Below are 26,016 nucleotides of genomic sequence, written 5' to 3' on the forward strand. Positions count from 1 at the left end.
ACTTGAAAATATTTTGTCATCCAAATCAAATAAATTTTCAAAATGTTTTCAAAACTATATCTATATCACATATATTCAAAATCTATATGCTCTTGAAAATTTGAGTGGGAGGTCTCCTAGTAGACAAGCCGAAAAAATAAAAAGATGTGTAATCTCAAACTTTCAAGTGTTCGAGTGAGTTGAAGTTCACACTTCCCTCACGCACTTTCCCGAAATAGAAAATAGGAAAAGATCGAGTATGTACCTTGTGCCTTTATGCACTAATACTGCTCTGAACATGTTGATCTAGGATTCTCTTCTAGTTGTCCGCTCTGTCGCTCTCTAACTAGGAAATTTGTTTCCGAACTTATAAGAGTCGATGAACCATCTCCAAAAACTAAGTGGGAGGGTTATATTCGTTGTTTGTAACCCACGATCCCCAACACTAATGAAAGATGCAATAACGTGGGACTAAGAGCCGCTCTTGCGACCCTCACTTAAATGTGAGTACTCCAAGGCGTTATTGCTTCGATCATTGCTCAATGAGCTACGTCCGAGAGTGATGCAATGATGACAAGGCCTCCCGTTGGGGGATTGTTTTTCAAAGCTGATCTTTTGGACTAAGTGGTTGGTTACACACTTAGGCTCAATCCCTAGTAATCCTCCCTTGAGGCTCTGCGAAAGGATGTGAGTGATCAAACCAATTTAAAAGGTGGCTAGTCAAAATAGATGTATTGACATCTTGGCTTAGCATTAATGATGTGTCATTTACTTATAAATGGAGATTTTTTGCGGCCTTCTCTTGAGGGAGTAAATTATCGTTTGGTTTATAACACCTTTGGATTTTACAAAAGTCTTAATAAAACTTAAATCCTAAACCAAAGACTAATCATAAACTTGTTTCAACTTATATAGGCAATATGTCTCTCAACCATCTCTCAATCTTTCTTTCCTCGATCAAACTCAAAAACGAAAACTACATAGACTCGAAACGTAACCTCGACATAATACCTACCGTTAACAAGCACAAATGGGTACTCACCACCCCATGTCCTCCTCTAACGAATGATGATTCAACTCAAGAGGACAATGACGCCTTAGCGGCCTGGCTTCGATCCGATGAGATTGTGAGGTGCTATATCTTGGCATCTATGAACAATATGCTGAAAGAGCAACATCGTGACATCGAGACTGCCGCTGACATGCTCTACAATCTCCTTGAGATGTTTGGAGGGCAAAGGCGTCAAACAAGGCTACAAGCAGTCCGACAGTTTATGAACTGTCATATGCAGGCTAGGACTCCTGTTGGAGACTTCATGATACTGATCATTAGTTTTCTGAGTAAAATGGAAATCCTAGGATCTGAGGTTGATGGGAAGAATATCATAGATATGATCTTAGAAACTCTCCCCGCATCTCTTGATACCTCCAAGATGAACTACTTCATAAACAAGCTAGAGTACACTGTTACCAAGCTTATGAAGGGACTTCACACTGCTGTAGGTCTCACTAAGAGAAAGAGGAATCAAGGAGAGGCACATGCTACTGAGCACAAAGCCTCCGCCTCTAGAACTGAGAAGGGACCTTACAAGGCCGATAAAAAGAACTGTCCTGCCTATCTCAAAGCAAAGGAACATAGTATTGTACTAGTTACCGAAGCATGCTTAGTAGCTGATAATGTATCAACGTGGACTCTTGACTCAGCTGCTACTAACCATATTTGCTGTTCCTTGAATGGATTCAAGAAAACCAAAAGCTTAGAGGAAGGCGACTTCTGCTTCAAGTGGGGTGATGAGAGCGTGGTGTCTGCGAAGGCTGTGGGATCCGTGACGCTATCTTTTGAAGATCGAACTTTAAATTTGAATAATGTTTATTATGTTCCTTCCTTTGGGAAAAACCTAGTATCTGTTGCTCAACTTTTCGAGCAAGATTATTATTTAAAGTTTATAAAGAATGGAATTCGTATTTCTTTTTCTAATTCTTTCATCACTGATGCATGTATGAAGAATGGTCTTTTTTACATCTATCCCACTCAACCTTTTCTTTTAGACATCGAAATAGATAACGATCTAATTAGGGAGCCAAAGAGGATCAAACTTTCTGAATCCTCCGATCTAACAAAATCAACATACCTCTGGCACTTAAGACTTGGTCATATCAGTCTAGATAGGATTAAGAGACTTGTGAGGGATGGTCCACTCCAAGCCTCTGCAATAGGTTCACTACCTACTTGTGAATCCTGTATAGAAGGAAAAATGACTAAGCGACCTTTCTCCGATAAGGGTCGAAGAGCCACTGAGTTGCTGGAACTAATACATTCTGATGTATGTGGTCCGCTCAACCAACAGGCACGTGGAGGATACGAATACTTCGTTACCTTCACTGATGATTACTCAAGATATGGGTTTGTCTATTTGCTCAAACACAAATCCGAGACCTTTAACGTATTTAAGGTCTTTAGGGCTTTAGTGGAAAAGCAAACTGGCAAAGTGATCAAAACCCTTCGATCCGATCGAGGTGGTGAGTATATGTCTGGAGAGTTCGATGACTTTCTTAAAGAAGAAGGTATCGCTTCTCAGCTTACCGCACCTGGCACACCTCAACAAAACGGAGTGTCAGAGAGAAGGAACCGAACTCTAATGGAGATGGTTAGATCAATAATGAGTTACTCATCACTCCCTCCTTCCTTTTGGGGATATGTCCTCGAAACAGCCGCCTACATTCTGAACCAAGTTCCGTCCAAAACGGTCCCTGGTACTCCTTATGAACAATGGACTGGCCGTAAAGTGAATCTTGGCCGCATCCGAATTTTGGGTTGTCCTGCATACGTGCTTAGGCAAAAGACTAGCAAGTTGGCTAGTAGGTCAGAATTGTGCCTGTTTGTAGGATATCCGAAGGAAACCAAAGGTTTTACTTTCTATAGTCCCGAGGACGATAAGACTTTCGTTAGCACGAATGCTCGTTTCCTCGAGGAGGACTTTATGAAAGATGGGAAACCTAGAAGCAAAATTGTGCTTGAAGAAAAGTTGGGCGAGGAAGCTTCTACCTCATCTGTAAGAACTGTTCTTACCCCAACTGAAACACAACCTAATTCATCAGAATCTCGTCAAGTAGTACTTAGACGTAGTGGGAGGGCTACTCAAAAGCCTGACAGGTACATGTCTTATGGATACTCTCTTGTAGCCGTCTCCGACATGGATGACCCTGTTTCCTATAGCCAAGCGATGGCTTGTTCTGAATCAAACCTTTGGCTTGACGCCATGAAAGTTGAAATGCACTCGATGTATGTCAACAAAGTCTGGAAACTTGTAGACCTTCCTCAAGGGATTAAACCCGTAGGGTGTAAGTGGATATACAAGAAGAAAAGGGGTCCTGATGGGAACGTCGAGACGTTCAAAGCACGACTTGTGGCGAAGGGTTATACCCAACAAGAAGGGATTGACTATGAAGAAACCTTCTCGCCAGTCGCGATGCTTAAATCCATCTGCATACTCCTATCCATAGCTGCAGCTCTCGACTATGAGATCTGGCAAATGGATGTCAAGACAGCCTTTCTGAATGGCAATCTTGACGAGCGCATTTACATGGCTCAACCAGACGGTTTCGTGGATAAAGGTCAAGAGACCAAGGTTTGTGAGTTGCTTAAATCCATTTATGGACTAAAGCAAGCATCTAGGTCATGGAATATTAGATTCGATGAAACTGTAAAGAGCTTTGGCTTTGAACAGTCAATAGATGAGCCTTGTGTTTACAAGTTAATACACGAAGGTAAAGTTGTGTTTCTGGTACTATATGTCGATGATATACTATTCATTGGTAATGACGTCGGTAAGTTATCTGAGGTTAAGGTCTGGCTAGCAAAGCAATTCGATATGAAGGATCTAGGAGAAGCCGCGTACATTCTGGGGATCCAAATCTTTCGAGATAGGAAAAACCGGACCCTGTCGCTCTCTCAAGCATCTTATATTGATAAGGTGATGGATCGCTTCTCGATGCAAGACTGCAAGAGGGGTCAAACACCCTTTAGGCATGGAGTTTCACTCTCTAAGGACCAGTCTCCCAAGACTGCACAAGAGATTGAAGACATGAGGAAAATTCCTTACGCCTCTGCCGTAGGAAGCCTCATGTATGCTATGCTTTGCACTAGACCTGATATATGTTTTGCCGTTGGCGTAGTTAGCTGTTTCCAATCCAACCCTGGACCCGAGCACTGGATTGCTGTTAAGCATGTTCTTAAGTATCTTCGAAGAACTAGGAACTTGATGCTTACATACTCAGGTACTGACCTGACTATGACGGGATATACCGACTCCGATTTTCAAGCGGATAAGGATTCCAGGAAATCCACTTCGGGATCTGTGTTCATCCTTAATGGTGGAGCTGTTGTGTGGAGAAGTATTAAGCAATCTTGCATTTATGACTCCACAATGGAAGCAGAATATGTGGCTGCTTCTGAAGCATCCAAAGAGGCTGTATGGCTTAGAAAATTCCTTAAGTATTTGGAAGTTGTTCCAAACGTCGACGAGCCCATGACCCTTTATTGTGATAATAGTGGGGCTGTCGCTAACTCAAAGGAACCTCGAAGCCATAATCGCTCTAAGAATATTGAGAGGAAATACCATTTGATTCGAGAGATCGCGCAACGCGGAGACGTGGAGGTGAAGTAGATCTCTGGCAGATCCATTCACCAAGGCCCTAGCAAAGATGGTCTTCGACCAACTTCGAGAGGGATTAGGCAGGTAGGACTACTCACATCTTCTTTGAGTCAAGTGGGAGTTTGTTGTCAATGGTGCCCACAAGAAGAGTAGTAGTGTCTATTTATGTACATTTGATGTCATATAGTCTTACGAAGACTCTTGCTTGTAATTGCTTATTCTTTAATAATAAAGTTGAAACGTTCATTCATTCTTTCTTTGTTTGAAACTTTATGATAAAACCTTAGTCTTTTAGTCCATAAATAAACTTAACAACTTACGAAGAGACAAATGTAGATTTGCATGAACAAACTCTTCGTAGTTTGCTTAAAACGATATATTCGCAATCTTAGGGTCAAAAGACTATTGACCTCAGTATGATTGTTAGAAGAATCTATGATGTCTGGTTATGAGGCATTGAGAGTTGTGGACTCTATAGTTCTTCTAGGTATCTTCCGAAGGTACTGAATTGACCAGTGCACTTCTAGAGACAATATAAGAACAAACCATTTAACCTCTTATGTCTCGAAGTCACTATGTATGAATTGCATCATGCTTACCTTAATCCTGAAATGAGACATGCCATTTCACACCTTAGTATTCTCATTTGAGAAAGTCAAAGTTCGGACTCACTATGTGATTCCGAACAAGGCCTATTGGTGAAGTACTAAGTTGTGAGTCTGTCATGAGTAACTTTGTGAAGTTCTCATAGATATGGAATTCATGTACAAGATTGCTGTAATGCAATGTATGTCACCTCATGCTTTGTTCCTTGGAGTGTGAATAAATGAACTGGCCAGTGTCCAAATTGAGTCCTGACTCTTTTGGATGAAACAATGTGACTTGTTAGCTCCTCGTCAATACATTGTTTCTAACTTATTCACAAGCGACAAAGGAGTTGAGGAAATAACAGCTAGAAGGGTAAAATGGTAATTTAGTAAATCCCGACTAGCTGATGACATTCATGAAGGGTAAACATAGATAATATTCAGTGGATCCGCTCATCATAATTAGGTCGAATTCTTGAGTAGAAAATAAATTCATTTGAACCGAGAGATTTTCAGTGTCAGCTCTTTAGTGGAGTCAGTTGGCATTAAGCTAAACTTGGAAAAGGTTTGTGAACTTTTGAGTCCAAGTGTTTAGGTCAAGCTTTGTTCATTTGGGTCCATGAGGTCACTGTCACGAATCACATCGATAGGAATTGTTAAACTGGAAGCTAAGTCAAAACAAGAACGAAAATTGTCGAAAGGGTATTTTTGTCTTTTGAGACAAAGGATGAAATGAATGTCAATAAATTTTGACAAGGTCATTTTATGACATGTTTCACTCGGCCATGACTTGATCATTGGGCCTTGTGAATTAATTTCATTTCATAAGAATTTTATTGAAAATTCTTATTGGGCCTTTTTCATGTTGTCATGAACAAATGGAAAAGCTTCTAGAAGCCTTTTCTAGAAGGCTATAGGCGCCCAACATACCCAAGAGATAGAGAGAATATTTTGTGCATAAATGTATGAAGATACTTGCCAAAAGAAAAAGAGGAAACAAATTTCCTCTAAGGGAAACAAGAGGTAGGCGCCCAAGTTGAGAAAGAAGCAAGGCAAGGAACAAAAAAGGAAACAAATCCAAGGCTTAATGAAGCCTACCTTGGCCGAGTGCATCATAGAGGAAAAGAGGAAGTTGGCTCATGAATATGTGATATTCTATAGAAGAGGAAACTACCTTATTGAAGGTGAGACCTCTCCTATAAATAGGAGCCTCATTCTTCTCATTTTTCTCATTCCACATAAGTTAGAGATTGAGAGCTTCTCTCTCTAGACCTTGTGGTGGCCGAAAATCCTCTCTCTCTCTCTCTAGTTTATTTTCGATTTTTTCTTGTCTTGGCACCTAGGTCCTCACTCGACCTAGTGTTTAGGTCTGCGACTTCGAGACTTGTTCTTAAGTCGTAGTGTTTAAAAGTGCCCACTCACTGATTCCTTCTTTTCGAGTGATTTAGTGATGAAAACTTTCGTCGTTGCTCGAGGTGCCGAAGAAAGAAAGAGAGACGTGCTGCGAGGGGAGACGAGCGTTGCAAACTTTCCACAAGCTTCTTCAAAGTTCAAGCTTCAAGAAAGGTTAGTAAACTTCTAGCTCATATTGGTTTTTAATTACATGTACTTGCACTTGTCTAGGTTAGTAAAAACTGTTTTACTTGTAAAATAAAATTTTTAAAATTCCGCTGCTTACCGAAGCGTTAATTATTTTCTCAAACCCTAGATCGATTCCAACATGGGTACTCTGGGTCCGGTCTCCCTCGAGGAGGGATGCATCGGTGGAGGTCGATCGGAGACGGGCGGCGTTGCTGGCGGTAACGCCGGTGCTAGAGACGAGGAAAGTCGGCCGGACAGCGCCGGCCAAGGGGCGGCGGCCGAGGCACTGGTTGTCCTAGCCCTAGGGGTCGATGGCATTCCACCCGGCGAGTCGGGCTGTGCCGCCGGGCCAGGCGCAAGCGCCAATGGGCCGGGCGAGAGCCCAAGGAGCCCGGGTGGCCTGGGTGCGCGAGGGAAGTCTCTGGACAGGCCGGGCACCGACGGTGGGCCCGCTGGCGGGCCGGACAAGGAGGAGACAGGGCCGGCTGGCTCGGGCGGCCGCTGTGAGAGGTCTGCAATCCGTGGCGACCTGGACTGCTCGGGCGTCGACGTCCCGAGCTCGCTCTCGGTTGTTAGCTTCGCAAATTAGAGGGAGCGTTACGGCATCCCAGACTCGGTGTCGATCCTGAGGCCGTTGCCCGACGATCGCCGGACCCGTCCTCCGAATGGACACGCGGCCATCCACGAGGCGAGTCTTCGCGGGGGGCTACGGTTACCCTTCCAGCCGGTGATTCAAGAGCTATTGATTCGGTTGGGGGTGCACGCGTCGCAGATGTCCCCCTCCTTCTACCGGGCGGTCGCCGCGTGCCATATGATGCTCTACCGAGCGAAGAAGCGGGCAGTCACCGCCGACGATATCCAAGATCTCGTGGTTGTTCGCGGGGTCCCGGGGAAACCGGGCTTCTACTGCGCGTGCCCTCGGAAGCGCATCTCCATCGTTACCAAGGTTACCTCGAAGCACCGATACCCTTGGGTGTGGGTTTCCGAGTCGGCCTTTGGGTCCGCGCCGTTAGCGTTTGGGCCCGCGGTCGACTTTCCCTCCGTCGGGGACGTAGAAGATTCCGAACTCGTATCTGTTATCAAAGCGATCCCAGATTCGAGGCGGCAGGGGTCATTGTTCGAGTCCCCGGACCTCATGGCGAGGACCGGATGGTTCGTGCCTTGTGGCAACGTCCCTCCGTGCCTCGGTCTTGGCGCAGAGGTTGCGGCGGACCTTGTATCAGAGGCGGGGGGTTCGTCCGCCCCTCCCCCCGATGCGGGGGGTACTATCCGTTCACACGCTCTCGCGTTATCGCGTTCTCTGTTGTATCAAGCTTATTGTGTGTATCCCAACTTACTGCCGTCTCTCTCTCTTTCAGATATCATGCCCAGACGACATCGGCCGCACACACACGTGCCGGCAGCGGCACCCATTGCTGAAGCCACGACCGCGGCTTGCCCCCGAGCTGAGGTTCGCCGCCGCAGGCGGGGAACAAGGCGATCTCTTCTAACAAGCGATCGTCGTCGTCGATTCCCTTCGGACCACCCTCCGGCCACAAGCGCGCCCACACATCGACGGTGCCGGATGGCATGGATTCGATGCTCCTGGCGGAGGCGGCGGAGTTGAGGGATCAGTGCTCCCGAGGGATTCTTGAGACCTCTCTGCGGGACTTCAAGGGTTTACTGACGGCAAGCGATCTGGAGCATTTCAAAAACGGGATCGACGATGCTCGAAAGGTACGATACGCCTGCTTATCTCATGCGTAACCCTTATGCTTACTTCGATTATACGTATATCGTTTGTCTTTGCAGATGCTCGCACGTCAAGAGCGAAGCGATCGCATTCTCCGGGATTTGCTGCGGCGCATGCAGATTATGGAGAAGGACAAGGAGAGCACGGCGGCCGCCCATGCTGACGCTCTAGCGGGAGCCCGTACTGCTCGAGAATTCCAAGCACTCGAGGAGGAGCTGAAGCGAGCTCGCGAGGAGTTGGCGATCGAGAAATTACTTCGCACGGCCGGGCAGGCGTCTTGGGAGAAGGCGGAGCAGGCGGCCGACACCTTCTTAGGGGAGACAAAGAAGCTCCAGGCGGCGCTCTTGAGTCGGGACGAGGAGCTGAACATCGTCCATGCCCGGCTGTCAGCGAGTGAGATCTCCCGGGTCAAGGCCGAGAGGGAGAGGGATACTTTGCGAGCACAGGTGCAGATCCTTGCCGAGGAGAAAGACGACGTTGTGCAGTCCAAGACAGACCTGGAGGATGACTGGGACCTCGCGCTGGAGGCGGCACGCTATGAGGTGGCCAAACGGGTCCGAGACGCGACCGTGGAGGAGAACGTGTCTCGCGGGACCACGTTTTCGTTCTTCGACGTCATGTTTCCTCCTCTGTACGGCGAGTTGCCCGAGGACGATCTGCGTATTCCAGCCCCCGCGGAAGCTGCTCAGTTGGCGAACCTCCGACTCGACGGAGAAGCTATCGGTGGGTTTGGCGCCCCCTGCCCCGAGGAAGATGAAGAGCAAATCGACTTCGGCTCGGAGTAGCCGGGTTTTCTTTGGTTTTCCGCGCACTTGTTTAGCGCTTGCGTCATGCTTTCTTCCGGAATTGTGTTATGTCCTTCTTCCGTTAGAAGTTTGTCGTGTTCTTATACTTTTCTTTTTGGGTTGTTCGTACAACATTGTTCGCCTTAGTCAGCGCTTTTCTGTCTGTTATGCGTCTTATTTTCTCGACTTGCCATGCTTAGCGTAATCGATTCGCGCGTTGTGATTGGTGCGTGTCTCACAAGCCCGGCTTGCCTTACCTAGCATAACCGGTTTGCACGGCTTACTGCCGCACTTGGCGGTGAAGATTCCCGCGGTCGCTGGCTAGACCAGATTCGCCCGGTGGGTACGACCTTCGGCCACTCATTCGCGACTCGTCGCCTATCGGCGTGCGCGAGCTGGGTGGCCGTCGCGCTCGTCTTGCGGCGAGTACGCTACCTATCGGCGTGCGTATCGGGACGAGCTTGCAGTTCCCGGTGAGCGTGGTACTTGTAGGTACGCGCGTCACGTTTTGGGTTTTGACTGCAGAGATCGACGGTCCGGTGCGCGGACGTGATCTACCGACGCCCCATTGCCTATCGGCGTGCGGGGCGTGGAATTGCGCGAGAGCGTCGCGCGGGGGTCGGAGGTCCGGTGCGCGGATCCGATTTGTTGATATTTAGCTACCTTTCGGTGCGTAAAACGAGTCGTTGTGCGAGCCCGACTAGACGAGGCGACGAGCTCGGCTAGACGACGTGACAAGTTTGACTAGGCGGAGTGACCAGCTTGTAGTGACGAGGTGGCCAGCTCGACTTAGGCGAAGCGACGAGCTCGACCGGGAGCAGTGGCGAGCCCGACTAGGAGCTCGACCAGGCGGAGTGGCGAGATCGACTAGGAGCAGTGGCGAGCTCGACTAGGAGCAGTTGCGAGCTCGACTAGGAGGTCGACCAGGCGGAGAGGCGAGCTCGACTAGGAGCAGCGGCCAGCTCGACTAGGAGCTCGACCAGGCGAAGTGGCGAGCTCGACTAGGAGCAGTGGCGAGCTCGACTAGGAGCAGTGGCGAGCTCGACTAGGAGCTCGACCAGACGAAGTGGCGAGCTAGACTAGGAGCAGTGGCGATCTCGACTAGGAGCTCAACCAGGCGGAGTGGCGAGCTCGACTAGGAGCAGCGGCGAGCTCGACTAGGAGCTCGACCAGGCGGAGTGGCGAGCTCGACTAGGAGCAGTGGCGAGCTCGACTAGGAGCTCGACCAGGCGGATTGGAGAGCTCGACTAGGAGCCCTACCAGGCGAGGTGGCGAGCTCGACTAGGAGCTCGACCAGGCGAAGTGGCGAGCTCGAATAGGAGCAGTGGCGAGCTCGACTAGGAGCTCGACCAGGCGAAGTGGCGAGCTCGACTAGGAGCAGCGGCCAGCTCGACTAGGAGCTCGACCAGGCGAAGTGGCGAGCTCGACTAGGAGCATTGGCGAGCTCGACTAGGAGCTCGACCAGGCGAGCTCGACTAGGAGCTCGACCGGGCAAAGTGGCGAGGCGAGCTCGGCCTAGGCGAACTGGCGAGCTCAGCCTAGGCGAACTAACGAGCTCGACTTGGCGAACTGGCGAGCTCGGCTAGGCGAATTGGCGAGCTCGAAATCCCAATAATCTGTTACTCAACTCGAGGACTCAAGTGGCGAGCTCGACTAGGAGCCCGACCAGGCGAGCTCGACTAGGAGCAGCGACGAGCTCAACTAGGAGCTCGACCAGGCGAAGTGGCGAGCTCGACTAGGAGCAGTGGCGAGCTCGACTAGGAGTTCGACCAGGGGAAGTGGCGAGCTCGACTAGGAGCAGTGGCGAGCTCGACTAGGAGCTCGACCAGGCGAAGTGGCGAGGCGAACTCGCCTTAGGCGAACTGGCGAGCTCGGCCTAGGCGAACTGGCGAGCTCGACTTGGCGAACTGGCGAGCTCGACTAGGTGAATTGGCGAGCTCGAGATCCCAACAATCCGTTACTCAACTCGAGGACTTAAGTGGTGATCTCGACTAGGAGCCCGACCAGGCGAGCTCGACTAGGAGCAGCGGCGAGCTCAACTAGGAGCTCGACCAGGCGAAGTGGCGAGGCGAGCTCGGCTTAGGCGAACTGGCGAGCTCGGCCTAGGCGAACTGGCGAGCTTGGCTAGGCGAATTGGCGAGCTCGAAATCCCAACAATCCGTTACTCAACTCGAGGACTCAAGTGGCGAGCTCGACTAGGAGCCCCACCAGGCGAGCTCGACTAGGAGCAGCGGCGAGCTCGACTAGGAGCTCGACCAGGCGAAGTGGCGAGCTCGACTGGGAGCGGTGGCGAGCTCGGCCTAGGCGAACTGGCGAGCTCAGCCTAGGCGAACTGACGAGCTCGACTTGGCGAACTGGCGAGCTCGACTAGGCGAATTGGCGAGCTCGAAATCCCAACAATCCGTTACTCAACTCGAGGACTCAAGTGGCGTCTGCACGAGGAGTTACGTGATAAGTCTTTCCTTGGGACCTCCGGCCTAACCATCGGCCCCTTGAGACTTTGTTATACTTTTTTTGTTGAGCGAGTGAGCTCTAGTTTCGTTGAGCATTGTTTCCCATTAGCCCCCCGAGTTTCTTGTGTGCTCGCAGAGAAGACGAGAAATTGTTACAAAATAAAGTCAAGGTGTCGAAGCGAAGTGTAATTCGATTACAACGTTGAAATAGTTAAATAAGAAAGATTACATTCCCAGGCCGTTCGGCCGTACTTGAGAAAAAATGTCATTTCAAAAATTGAATATGGAATGACATGACAAAACATAGAGTGAGCGGGCACGGGCGTCTATTGGTAGTACCGCCGAAGGTGTTCCGCGTTCCAAGGGTGCGTGAATACGAGTCCTTCCAGGTTCTCGAGCTCGTACGTGCCGTTGTGGATGGCTCGGCGCACGCGGTATGGACCTTCCCATGTGGGACCCAAGACTCCCGCCCCTTGCACTTTGGTGTTTTGGAACACCCTCCTGAGGACGAGGCTTCCGTCGGTGAACTGCCGTAGCTTGACCTTGGAGTTGTAGTACTTTTCGACCTTCCTCTTTTGTGCAGCAAGGCGGGTGAGCACGTCCGCCCTCCTCTCATCTATGAGGTCCAGCTCGAGCCTGATTGCGCTGTCGTTGGCGGTTTCTTCCTATTCCTCGATGCTCAGGGTCGGCAGCTTGGTCTTGACGGGTACCACGGCCTCGACTCTGAACGCGAGAGCGAAAAGAGTTTCGCCGGTCGCGTTTTGCGCGGTGGTTCGGTACGCCCACAGGACCATGGGGAGCTCGTCGGCCCAAGCCCCCTTTTTCTCCTTCAACTTCTTTTTCAGATTCTCCTTGATCGTTTTGTTGACCGCCTCTACCTGACCGTTGGCTTGAGGATGGCGGGGGGAAGAGAAAGTCTTGCTAATGCCCAACCGCTCGCACACTTCTCGGAGGCGCGCGTTGTCAAACTGCTTTCCGTTATCGGTCACAATCGACGCGGGAATCCCGAAGCGGCAGACAATGTTCTTCCAGATGAAGTTCGTTGTGTTTGTCTCGGTGATCTTTGCCAGCGGTTCGGCCTCTACCCACTTCGTGAAATAGTCGATTGCCACGATCGCATGCTTGTACTGTCTCGGAGCCATAGGTAGCTCGCCGATGAGATCGATTCCCCATTTTGCGAAGGGGCGCGGTACGATGATCGGACATAGCGGTGCTGGTGCTTTTGGCGCGGGATGTGGGCGAACCTTTGGCATTTGTCGCACCTTTTGGCCCACTCGTGGGAGTCCTTTTTCAAGGTTGGCCAAAAATATCCGAGCCTCAGGAGTTTCAACGCCAAAGATTGTCCGGCGGCGTGGTTTCCTCACACCCCCTCATGCACCTCGCAGAGCGCCCTCTTCGCCTCGACCTCGGTCAAGCAGCGGAGGAGGGGCATGGAGTAGCCTCTTTTGAACAGGTTGTTCTCCCTCATCGTGTACTTCGGCGTCAAGCTTCTCAGCTTTTTGGCCTCCTCTTTGTCTTTGGGGACGACTCTTCGCTTAAGGAATTCTACGAGCGGTGTCATCCACGAGGGAGGCGGAGTCTCTTCAACTACCCCTACGTCGCCTCTCGAGACGTAGGGTCGGGTCAGCACCTCGATCGAGACGCTGCCTTCGCCCTCCTCGTCTATCCCGGACGCGAGGCGAGCTAGGGCGTCAGCGTCGATGTTCGCTTCTCGGGGGACTTGGACGATCTCGAACCATGACAGTGCCTCTAGGTTCTTTCGGGTCTTGGATAAGTACGCGATCATGTTCGGCTCTTTAGCGGCGTAGTCACCCTTAACTTGGTTCACGATCAACTGCGAGTCGCAGTGGATGCGCAGGTTTTGGGCGCCTAGCTTGTCTGCCAGCTCCAAGCCAACGATCAGAGCCTCGTACTCTGCCTCGTTGTTGGAAGCCTTGAACTCGAACCGCAGGGCATATCTCAATTTTTCCCTATCGGGGTTTGTGAGCACTACGCCGGCGCCAGCCCCCCGGGCGTTTGACGCGCCATCTACGTGCAAGTCCCAGACCGGCCCTATCGGGCCATTGGTCCTCTTTCTTGACGGCTCGCCGTGGTCGTCCTCCTTGTCTTTCGTGCCCTTACTACCCTCGTCGCCATCGTCGGTCGGGGGCGTTGTGAATTCAGCGATGAAGTCGGCGAGGGCCTGGCCCTTGATGGCGGTTCTTAGCTGGAACTCGACCCCGTACTCGCCCAACTCTTGGGACCACACGGCCATTCGAGAGGAGGTCCCTTTTTGAAGGGCCTTCTCGATGGGATGTCCCGTGCGGATCACAATGGGGTGCGCCTGAAAGTAGGGTCGGAGTTTTCTCGCGCTCATGACAAGGGCGAGGGACAATCTCTCGATTTCCGGGTATCGAGTCTCGGCGTCGAGGAGCGCCTTGCTAACATAGTAGACCGGCCATTGCACCTTTTCTTCTTCGCGTATGAGAACCGCGCTCACGGCCCTGTCGAAAACCGCGAGGTAGATGTACAAGGTTTCACCATTCTTTGGCTTCGCAAGGAACGGGGGGGAGGCGAAGTAGGCTTTCATTTCGCGGAATGCTTCCTCGCACTTCTCCGTCCATACGAACCCGTCGGTCTTCTTTAGTGCCTTAAACAACGGTTGGCACTTGTCGGTGGCCTTGGACACGAATCGCGTTAGGGCGGCGATCCTTCCTGTCAGACTCTGAACTTCTTTCACTTTCTGCGGCGACCTCATCTCTAAGATCGCCCTAATCTTCTCGGGGTTAGCCTCGATCCCGCGGCGGCTAACCATGTAGCCCAAGAATTTTCCGGACTCGACCCCAAAAGCGCACTTGTTGGGGTTGAACTTCATCTTGTAGCGTCGCAGGATCGCAAACATTTCTCCCAGGTCTCGAACGTGGTCGTGGGTCTTGAGGCTTTTGACGAGCATATTGTCAACGTAGACCTCCATAGTTTTGCCGATTTGATCGGCGAACATTCGGTTCACCAACCTTTGATACGTCGCCCCCGCGTTTCTGAGGCCAAAAGGCATGACCTTGTAACAGTAGAGTCCGCGGTTTGTAACAAAGGTGGTCTTGATCTGATCCGGCTCGTGCATGCGGATCTGATTGTAGCCTGAGTAGGCGTCCATGAAGCTTAATAACTCGTGGCCCGCCGTGGCGTCCACAAGTTGCTCGATCCTCGGGAGAGGGAAGCTGTCCTTCGGGCAGGCTTTGTTGAGATCTTTGTAGTCGATACAGATCCACCACTTCCCGTTTGGCTTCCTGACCATCACCACGTTGGACACCCACTTGGGGTGTTCCGCCTCCCTGATGAAGTCGGCGGCGAGAAGTTTGTCAACCTCTTCACCAATGGCTTGGTACCTCTCCCCACTGAACGTTCGTCGTGGTTGAACGCGCTCAGCCATTCTCTTGTCGTCGTTGAGACGGTGAACCATTATCTCGGGGTCGATCCCCGAGATGTCGGCGTGTGTGCATGCGAAGACGTCTTTGTGCTTGCGAAGGAAGGTGGCGAGCCGGGCTCGAATTTCGGACGGGAGTTGGGCGCCTACCTTGACTACTTGGTCAGGTTTGGCGTCGTCCAACACGATGGGAACAAGGTCGTCCGGTGTCTCCACCTTTTGACGCTCGACATCATCTCCCTGGTCCAGTTCTCCGAAGGTTCCTCCTTTCCCTATTTCGCACGGGAGCTTGTCCCCGAGTTCAAAGACGGTGCTCACCATTTTTCCCTTTTCTTTCCCGTCCACGCCTTGGATGTAGCACATCCTCGCCATTGATTGGTCTCCCAACATTATGGCTATCCCTTTGTCCGTCGGGAACTTCATCATCAGGTGGTAAGTGGAAGTGATGGCTTTTAACCGATTGAGAGTCGGGCGGCCGACGATGATGTTGTATGCCGAGGGCTGGTCCACGACCAGGAACGACAAGATGTGGGTCACCTCGAGCCCCCCCGGTGTACCGAAGGTAACCGGGAGGTCGATAGTTCCCTCCGTCATGACCCTTTCCCCAGAGAAGCCGAAGAGCGGGGTCGATATCGGGGTCGGCCTCATCCCGTATATCTTCATCTTGTCCAACGCCGACTTGAAGATTATATCGGCGGAGTTCCCATTGTCGATTAGGATTCTCTGGACGAGGTTTTTGGCGACCGGGGCCGAGACGACTATCGCGTCGTTATGTGGGTGGAGGACTCGCGCCGCCTCTTGGCCAGTGAAGAACATGGACTCGAACGGGGCCGGGGGAGGAGCCTCATATGTGTGGTTGATGTAGTGCACTATTTTCCCTTGGGAAACTTCACGCACGTACTTCTTCCTTTGCGTGGCCGAGTCTCCAAATTTCGGGCCTCCCAGGATTACGCCCACGATGTGCAGTTGCGAGCTTTCTGGTTCTTCAATGGCTGCTCGGTCCGTGACGGTCACCGTCGCCGGACCCTTTCTTTCTTGCCGCAGGCACTCATCGCGTGCCGCGGCCATCCCGATCGTTCTAAGGACGTATTCCTTCAGTTTCCCGTCTTGAATCAGGGCCTCGATCTGACGCTTGAGTTGATAGCATTCGGATGTTAGATGCTCGTGATCTTGGTGGTATTCACAGAACTTGTTTCGATCCCTCCTTGCAGGATCCTTTGTGAGAGGAGTAGGGCTCCCTAGCTTGTCGCGGTGCAGAGCTAGGATCCGCTCCGGTGGGGTGTTCAAAGGGGTGAACGTCGAGAAGTTTCGGAAGCTATCGACGTGTTCCGGTCTCGGCCCGGGGAGGGAGTGGCCGTTAGGGGCCTGGCCTCCCTTGTTCCTCCTCTTTCGAGGGTCGGGACGATCTCCGTCTGGGTCGTCGCGGCGTCGACTACCTTGTCCCCCTGACTTCCGGCCATCTCGGCCATCGAGATAATCCTCGATTCCCATATACGTGTGGGCTCTCGTCATTAGTTCTGCCATGCTTCGCGGGACCTTCCCCACAATGGACTTGAGGAAGTCGCTCGTGCGAACTCCTTCGGTGATCGCCGTGATGGCGTCCTTGTCGTCGAAGCCCTCAACTTTGTGAGATTCCTCGGTGAAGCGAGCGAGGTATTGCCTCAACGTCTCGTCTCTCCCCTGCCGAAGGGAGATGAGGTGGGTTTTTGACTTCTTTTGTGCCACGAGCGTGGCGAAGTGGGCGAGGAAAGCCTCCTGAAAAGCCCGGAAGGACGGGATGCTCCCGGGTCTCAGGCTCCGGAACCACTCAAAGCCCGACCCCGTGAGGGTTAGGCTGAAGGCTTGGCATAGGGTCGCGTCCGGCTGCCCTTGCATTGTCATCCATGTCTCGTAGTGTTGGATGTGGAAGTCCGGGTCAGTCCGCCCATCATAGGGAGGGATGGACGGTAATTTGAAGTTCCCCACGCAAGGCTGCGCGAGGATTTGCGCGACGAAGGGAGAGTATGATTCCTCGATCCCCCCATATGGCCTCTGCCTCCCCGATTCCCTCATCTCGATGATTTGGTTTTGGAGGCTTTGAATCATTGTGACCATGTCGAGCCCGTTAGCCGGGCTGACCGCCGGGGCTACGGGAGTCGCTGGCTGGCGCTCGTTGGATGCTTGGTCCACGATATTGGCCTAAGGTTGGCCGAGAGTTGCGGCGGGGAGCGCGTCCCTCCGAGAGTTGAGCCTTTGGCGGAGATCCTCCCCCCGGGAGTTTCTCTGTGCCGTCAAGCGCTCTCTAAGGTCCACGTTCGGCGCGCGGTGGGGCGAGTTTGCCCTTGGTCGGGCCGCGCGGCGAGCGCTTTGGCTATCGGCCCCATCATTGCCCAGAGTCGCTCTCTCCTCGGCGAGGGGCCGTGTCCGGCCGCCTCTTGAAACCGAAGGGGCGAGTCCCTAGGAACGTGACCGCGCCTTCCGTCGCGCCGGACGTGGACCTTAGAGAGTGCTTGACGGCACAGAGAAACTCCCGGGGGGAGGATCTCCGCCAAAGGCTCAACTCGGACCGCGAATGGGCGAGGATAGGAGTCGCCTCGTCGGTCCTTGACTCCCCCACATAGTCGGGGTCGGAGTCGCTGTGGGCGGATCGATCCTCGACATCGTAGCCGAGGAGATCAGCAATGAGCGAACCGTCAACGCCGGGACGGTCAAGGAGCTCCGCAAGCCGTCGGGCCGTGTCCTCTCGGAGCTCGGCCTCGGGGGCGTTCACCGGGTCTTGGGGCTGGCTCTCGCTATCGCAAGGTTGCCCTTCAAGACGGTGTGCGAGGCATCGGAGACCGTACCTCGAGGTTGTTGGCCGAGTACCCGCGGAGGTAGTGGGAATGTGACTCATTGTTCAATGGTCGGGGTGAAAGTGGTAGAGGGAATGTGTCGCCAAGGTCGAGAGATCCCCTCCTTCTAGCGCCAAAATGTTGTCGCCGTTTTCCGGACAACGATCTAGGAGCCATAGGCGGTTAGACCCAAGGCCGGACCGAGTGGCCTCGCCTGGGCTCGAGCGTGTCGGACTCGGTGTCCCGAGTTTTCCCTTGGCTGTCGGTGGTGTCTGAGCTCGCCGGGGTATCTGGAAAGGATGCGAGAACCGTGAGCTAAAAAGGGGAAACAGAGGGGGTGCCTCTGTTTACCTCTCCGACGCTCAACATTAGTGGGATTGAGGCGGATAATAGAGGGTTTAAGTGTTTAGGGGCCGAGACTTGAGAGAAACGAGCGAGAGGTGAGTTCGGCAGCGTTTCAATACTCAGGAATGGATTATGTTGTCGCTGTTTTTCGGACAACTATTTAGGAGCCAAAGACGGTTAGACCCAAGGCCGGACCAAGTGGTCTCGTCTTGACTCGAGCGTGTCGGACCCGGTGTCCCGAGTCGTCCCTTAGCTGTGGGTGTAGCTCACCTCGTCTCGATACCTGAAAAGCAAACAAGAGCTTGTGAACTACAAAGGGGAAACAGGGGGGGTGCCCCTGTTTACCTCTCCGACGCTCAACATTAGTGTGATTGAGGTGGAGTATAGAGGTTTTAGGGGTGTTTAGAGGCCAAAGCTTGAGAGAAACGAGCGAGGTACGAGTTCGGCAGCGTTTCAGTACTCAAGAATGGATTACCTGGACCAAGGGGGGTGCCTTGGTATTTATAGGCAGCCAAGGGGTGGTTTGAAGACCCCTTGGCCGAGTGAGAATGCTTGGGTCGGCACTGGAGGAGGTTGGGTCGGCCAATGGCCGAGTGAACATGGTGGTGAGGTTCACTCGGCCATTGGCCGAGTGAAGGTCTTGGGCCGGCTGAGGTTCACTCGGCCAATGGCCGAGTGAACTGCTGAGGCAGCAGGGAGGTTCACTCGGCCATTGGCCGAGTGAACTGTTGGAAGGTTCACTCGGCCAATGGCCGAGTGAACTGTCTTGGCGGCTGAAGGGTTCACTCGGCCATTGGCCGAGTGAACTGCTTGAAGGTTCACTCGGCCAATGGCCGAGTGAACTGCCTTGGTGGCTGAGGGGTTCACTCGGCCATTGGCCGAGTGAACTGCTGGAAGGTTCACTCGGCCAATGGCCGAGTGAACTGCCTTGGTGGCTGAGGGGTTCACTCGGCCATTGGCCGAGTGAACTGTCCAATGGCCGAGTGAGCCATTTGACCCAGCCAATGGCCGGGTGAGCCATTGACTCGGCCCGTGGCTGGGTTTTGACTTGGCCATTGGTTTGGGCCGGCTCCTGGTTGAGTCGGGGTTTCGCCGCCCAAGATCTCGTACCAGCCATGTGGGTCGAAGAGATGACCTTGTTCCCGTTGGCCCTAGACGGGCCAACAACATTAGCCCCCCGAGTTTCCAGTCGAGCGTAGATCGAGTGGAAACTCAAAATCTACGCCTTTATACGGATGCGGGATGAACGCTCTCGGGTCCGTGCCATGAGGAATGGCCTTCGCGCGTCGCGAGGGACGGCCTTTGTGCGTCGCGAGGGACGACTTTTTGTTTCGGGTTGATCGTGCGTGGCTCATTTCCTCGATCTACCTATGAGGGCGTGATCGGTTAGCACGGCTTTATTGTGTTGTGCGCGTCTTGTTTTCTCGACTTGCCAATGAGGGCATAATCGATTTGCGCGTCTTCTTTGTGTGGTGCGCGTCTTACTTTTCTCGACTCGCCAACGAAGGCATAATCGATTTGCACGTCTTTTTTGTGTGGTGCGCGTCTTACTTTTCTCGACTCGCCAACGAAGGCATAATCGATTTGCACGTCTTTTTTGTGTAGTGCGCGTCTTACTTTTCTCGACTTGCCAACGAAGGCATAATCGATTTGCACGTCTTTTTTGTGTCATGCGCGTCTTACTTTTCTCGACTTGCCAACGAAGGCATAATCGATTAGCACGTCTTTTTCGTATTGTGCGCGTCTTACTTTTCTCGATTTGCCAACGAAGGCATAATCGATTAGCACGTCTTCGTCGTTTAGTGCGCGTCTTACTTTTCTCGATTTGCCAACGAAGGCATAATCGATTAGCACGTCTTTTTTGTTTTGTGCGCGTCTTACTTTTCTCGATTTGCCAACGAAGGCATAATCGATTAGCACGTCTTTTTTGTTTTGTGCGCGTCTTACTTTTCTCGATTTGCCAACGAAGGCATAATCGATTTGCACGTCTTTGTTTGTTTTGTGCGCGTCTTACTTTTCTCGACTTGCCAGCGAAGGCACAATCGATTTGCACGTCTTTGTCGTATGGTGCGCGTCTTACTTTTCTCGACTTGCCAGCGAAGGCATAATCGATTTGCACGTCTTTGTCGTTTTGTGCGCGTCTTACGTTTCTCGATTTGCCAACGAAGGCATAATCGATTTGCACGTCTTTGTCGTATGGTGCGCGTCTTACTTTTCTCGACTTGCCAGCGAAGGCACAATCGATTTGCACGTCTTTGTCGTTTTGTGCGCGTCTTACGTTTCTCGATTTGCCAACGAAGGCATAATCGATTTGCACGTCTTTGTCGTATGGTGCGCGTCTTACTTTTCTCGACTTGCCAGCGAAGGCACAATCGATTTGCACGTCTTTGTCGTTTTGTGCGCGTCTTACGTTTCTCGATTTGCCAACGAAGGCATAATCGATTTGCACGTCTTTGTCGTATGGTGCGCGTCTTACTTTTCTCGACTTGCCAGCGAAGGCACAATCGATTTGCACGTCTTTGTCGTATGGTGCGCGTCTTACTTTTCTCGATTTGCCAACGAAGGCATAATCGATTTGCACGTCTTTGTCGTTTTGTGCGCGTCTTACGTTTCTCGATTTGCCAACGAAGGCATAATCGATTTGCACGTCTTTTTTTGTTTTTTTTTTTTTTTTTTTTTTTTTTTTTTTTTTGTTGAGCGAGCGAACTCTAGTTTCGTCGAGCATTGTTCTTCGTTGAGCATTGTTTCCCATTAGCCCCCCGAGTTTCTCGTGTACTCGTAGAGGAGACTAGAAATTATAATGCAGCAAGATAAAGACTTCGAGGTGAAATGTGATACAATTATCATGCACAAATAGTCAAAAATTACATCCTTGGGCCATTGGCCTTATTGAAATTCGAGATTGTCTTAAAATAAAATGACATAATGAGAAAAGGGGACGGGTTTAGCCCACGACATGGAGCTGTGAGCTCTCCGGTTCTTCAATCGTTGCCTGGTTCATGACAGTCACCGTCGCCGGACCCTTCCTTCCCCGCCGTGGACGGCCTTCGTGCACCGTGGCCGCCCCGACCGTTCTCAGGACATACTCTTTTAATTTCCCGACTTGAATCAGGGCCTCGATCTGACGCCTAAGATGATAGCACTCGGACGTCAGATGCCCGTGATCCTGGTGGTACTCACAGAACTTGTTCCGATCCCTCTTCGCGGGATCCTTCGCTAGAGGAGCCGGACTTCCTAGCTCGTCGCGGTGCAGAGCTAGGATCCGTTCTTGCGGAGTGTTCAGAGGGGTGTATGTTGATGACGCTCGGAAGTTATCAACGTGCGACGATCTTGGACCGGAGGGGGGGCGACCGTTAGGGGCCCGGCCTCCCTTGCTCCTCTTGCTTTGAGGGTCGGGGCGATCTTCGTCCCGTTCTGTTGTCAATGGTGCCCACAAGAAGAGTTGTAGTCTTTATTTTGAACATTTGATGTAATAAAGTCTCATGAAGACTCTTGCTTGTAATTGCCTATTCATTCATTAATAAAGTTGAAACGTTCATTCAATCTTCCTTGTCTGAAGCTTTATGATAAAACCATAGTCTTTTAGTCCATAAACAAACTTAACAACTTACGAAGAGACAAATGTAGATTTGCATGAACAAACTCTTCGTAGTTTGCTTAAAACGATATATTCGCAATCTTAGGGTCAAAGGACTATTGACCTCAGTATGATTGTTAGAAGAATCTATGATGTCTGGTTATGAGGCATTGAGAGTTAGGAACTCTATAGTTCTTCTAGGTATCTTCCGAAGGTACTGAATTGACCAGTGCACTTCTAGAGACAAGATAAGAACAAACCATTTAACCTCTTATGTCTCGAAGTCACTATGTATGAATTGCATCATGCTTACCTTAATCCTGAAATGAGACATGCCATTTCACACCTTAGTATTCTCATTTGAGAAAGTCAAAGTTCGGACTCACTATGTGATTCCGAACAAGGCCTATTGGTGAGGTACTAAGTTGTGAGTCTGTCATGAGTAACTTTGTGAAGTTCTCATAGATATGGAATTCATGTACAAGATTGCTGAAATGCAATGTATGTCACCTCATGCTTTGTTCCTTGGAGTGTGAATAAATGAACTGGCCAGTGTCCAAATTGAGTCTTGACTCTTTTGGATGAAACAATGTGACTTGTTAGCTCCTCGTCAATACATTGTTTCTAACTTATTCACAAGCGACAAAGGAGTTGAGGAAATAACAGCTAGAAGGGTAAAATGGTAATTTAGTAAATCCCGACTAGCTGATGACATTCATGAAGGGTAGCATAGATAATATTCAGTGGATCCGCTCATTATAATTAGGTCGAATTCTTGAGTAGAAAACAAATTCATTTGAACCGAGAGATTTTCAGTGTCAGCTCTTTAGTGGAGTCAGTTGGCATTAAGCTAAACTTGGAAAAGGTTTGTGAACTTTTGAGTCCAAGTGTTTAGCTAAAGCTTTGTTCATTTGGGTCCATGAGGTCACTGTCACGAATCACATCGATAGGAATAGTTAAACTGGAAGCTAAGCCAAAACAAGAACGAAAATAGTTAAAAGGGTATTTTTGTCTTTTGAGACATAAGGATGAAATGGATGTCAATAAATTTTGACAAGTTCATTTGATGACTTAATGTCACTCGGCCATAATATGATTAATTGGGCCTTGTGAATTAATTTCATTTCATAAGAATTTTATTGAAAACTCTTAATGGGCCTTTTTCATGTTCTCATGAATAAATGAAGAAGCTTCTAGAAGCTCCTTCTAGAAGTGAAATGGGCGCCCATAATACCCAAGGAAAGAGAGTTTATTTTGTGCATAAATGTATTTAGATACTTGCCAAAAGAAAAAGAGGAAACAAATTTCCCACACATGCAATGGGAAATTCGGCCAAGTGAGAAAAGGGAAAGCCAAGGAACAAAAAAGGAAACAAATCCTTGCCTCTAGGAGGCAGCCTTGGGCGCCCAACAAGGAATGGGAAATGAAGGATTTTTGCTCATGAATATGTGATATTCTATAGAAGAGGAAACTACCTTATTGAAGGTGAGACCTCTCCTATAAATAGGAGCCCCATTTCCTCACAATTCATTCATCCAAGTTTAAGAGATTTGAGAGACTCTCTCTCTAGAACTTGGCCGAAGTCCTCTCTCTCTCTCTCTAGTTTATTTTCGATTATTTCTTGTCTTGGCACCTAGGTCCTCACTCGACCTAGTCTTTAGCTCTGCGACTTCGAGACTCGTTCTCAAGTCGTAGTGTTTAAAAGTGCCCACTCACTGATTCCTTCTTTTCGAGTGATTTAGTGATAGAAACTTTCGTGGTTGCTCGAGGTGCCGAGGAAAGAAAGAGAGACGTGCTGCGAGGGGAGACGAGCGTTGCAACTTTCCAAAAGCTTCTACAAGGTTCAAGCTTCAAGAAAGGTTAGTAACTTTAATAGCTCATATTAGTTTTTATTTACATGCATATGCTCTTGTCTAGGTTAGTAAAAACTAGTTTTACTTAAAAAGAAAATTTTTAAAATTCCGCCGCTTAACGAAGCGTTAAACTTTTTCTCAAACCCTAGATCGATTCCAACAAATGGTATCAGAGCTATGGTCAAAGGAATGCATGTGCATGTTTTTAAATTATGAGCTTGAAAATCGTTTTCGAAAGTTTACTAATTTTGTGACAAGTTAGAATTGTAATCTTAGATTTTTTTTAATTTATTGCTCATGCCTTTAAATTAAAAACCATGTTGATTTTCTATGAGTTTGGGATGATGTTAAAACACATTAGAATCAGTTCTAAAAGTTTTTAATTTTTTATATTGAAAAACGTGTTTTAAAGGTTTGAGAATTTTCGAGTAAATTTTGTGACTAGTTTTATTTTCTTACTAGTTCCGTTTATTTACTTGAATCGTTTTATGCATGTTGTTATTTCTTTTATTCTATGTTATTACCCTGCTAATAAAACACAAATAAAAGCTTTAAACAATATCTTAAAACGTTCCGTTACACTCGATTCTTTTTCGCACCTAAAAGGACGAAGCTTTAATTTATTTCTTTTTCTTCGAGCTGGAATGTAAACCCGCATTAAAAGCGGCATAACTCTCTGCTCAGAAATCGAAATTTAATGATTCTTGAATCAAATTAAAGCTCTGTCTGTTCTCTGTCCAATGCCACCGGTTTCGGCTCAAAAGGACATCGGAGCCGCCAGTTATGGCGATTTTACTCCGAGGTGCGCGGCTGTCTGAAACTCCAGTTTTTTAGAAATCCGGATTTTCAAACCCCACTACCATGAGTTATAGAACTCTAATGAGAAAACTTTCTTGAGCAAAAATGTTTTTCATATGATTATAAACATGATGTGTAAAGATTAAAAGTTTTGATTTTTGAAAGATTAATTGAAATTGAATTTTTACAAAACTAGTTTGAATTTTGAAAAACCGTTTTCACTTTCAAACTTGAAAATATTTTGTCATCCAAATCAAATAAGTTTTCAAAATGTTTTCAAAACTATATCTATATCACATATGTTCAAAATCTATATGCTCTTGAAATTTTGAGTGGGAGGTCTCTTTGTAGACAAAGCCGAAAAATAAAAAGATGTGTAATCTCAAACTTTCAAGTGTTCGAGTGAGTTGAAGTTCACACTTCCCTCACGCACTTTCCCGAAATAGAAAATAGGAAAAGATCGAGTATGTCCCTTGTGCCTTTATGCACTAATACTGCTCTGAACATGTCGATCTAGGATTCTCTTCTAGTTGTCCGCTCTGTCGCTCTCTAACTAGGAAATTTGTTTCCGAACTTAAAAGAGTCGATGAACCAACTCCAAAAACTAAGTGGGAGGGTTATACTCGTTGTTTGTAACCCGCGATCCCCAACACTAGTGAAAGATGCAATAACGTGGGACTAAGAGCCGCTCTTGCGACCCTCACTTAAATGTGAGTACTCCAAGGCGTTATTGCTTCGATCATTGCTCAATGAGCTACGTCCGAGAGTGATGCAATGATGGCAAGGCCTCCCCTTGGGGGATTGTTTTTCAAAGCTGATCTTTTGGACTAAGTGGTTGGTTGCACACTTAGGCTCAATCCCTAGTATCCTTCCTTAAGGCTCTGCGAAAGGATATGAGTGATCAAACCAATTTACAAGGTGGCTAATCAAAATGATGTACTGACATCTTGGCTTAGCATTAATGATGTGTCATTTACTTATAAAAGGAGATTTTTTGCGGCCTTCTCTTGAGGGAGTAAATTATCGTTTGGTTTATAACACCTTTGGGTTTTACAAAAGTCTTAATGAAACTTAAATCCTAAACCAAAGACTAATCATAAACTTGTTTCAACTTAAATAGGCAACATGTCTCTCAACCCTCTCTCAACAATTCTTTCCTCGAATAAACTCGAAGGCGACAATTACGTCGACTGGAAACGTAACCTCGACATAGTCCTTACTGTCGACAAGCACAAATGGGTTCTCATCACCCCCTGTCCTCAAACGAATGATGATTCAACGCAAGAGGAGAAAGACGTCCTGGCGGCCTGGCTTCGATCCGATGAGATTGCGAGATGCTATATTTTGGCATCGATGAACAATGTGTTGCAACAACAACATCGTGATTTCGAAACTGCCACCGATATGCTCTACAATCTCCATGAGATGTTTGGAGGGCAAGGACGTCAAGCTAGGCAA

This window comes from Urtica dioica, chromosome 7 (genome assembly GCF_054948205.1).
Source record: "Urtica dioica subsp. dioica isolate 48M chromosome 7, U.dioica_male_clone48M_v1_H2, whole genome shotgun sequence".
NCBI classification, from domain to species: Eukaryota; Viridiplantae; Streptophyta; class Magnoliopsida; order Rosales; family Urticaceae; genus Urtica; species Urtica dioica.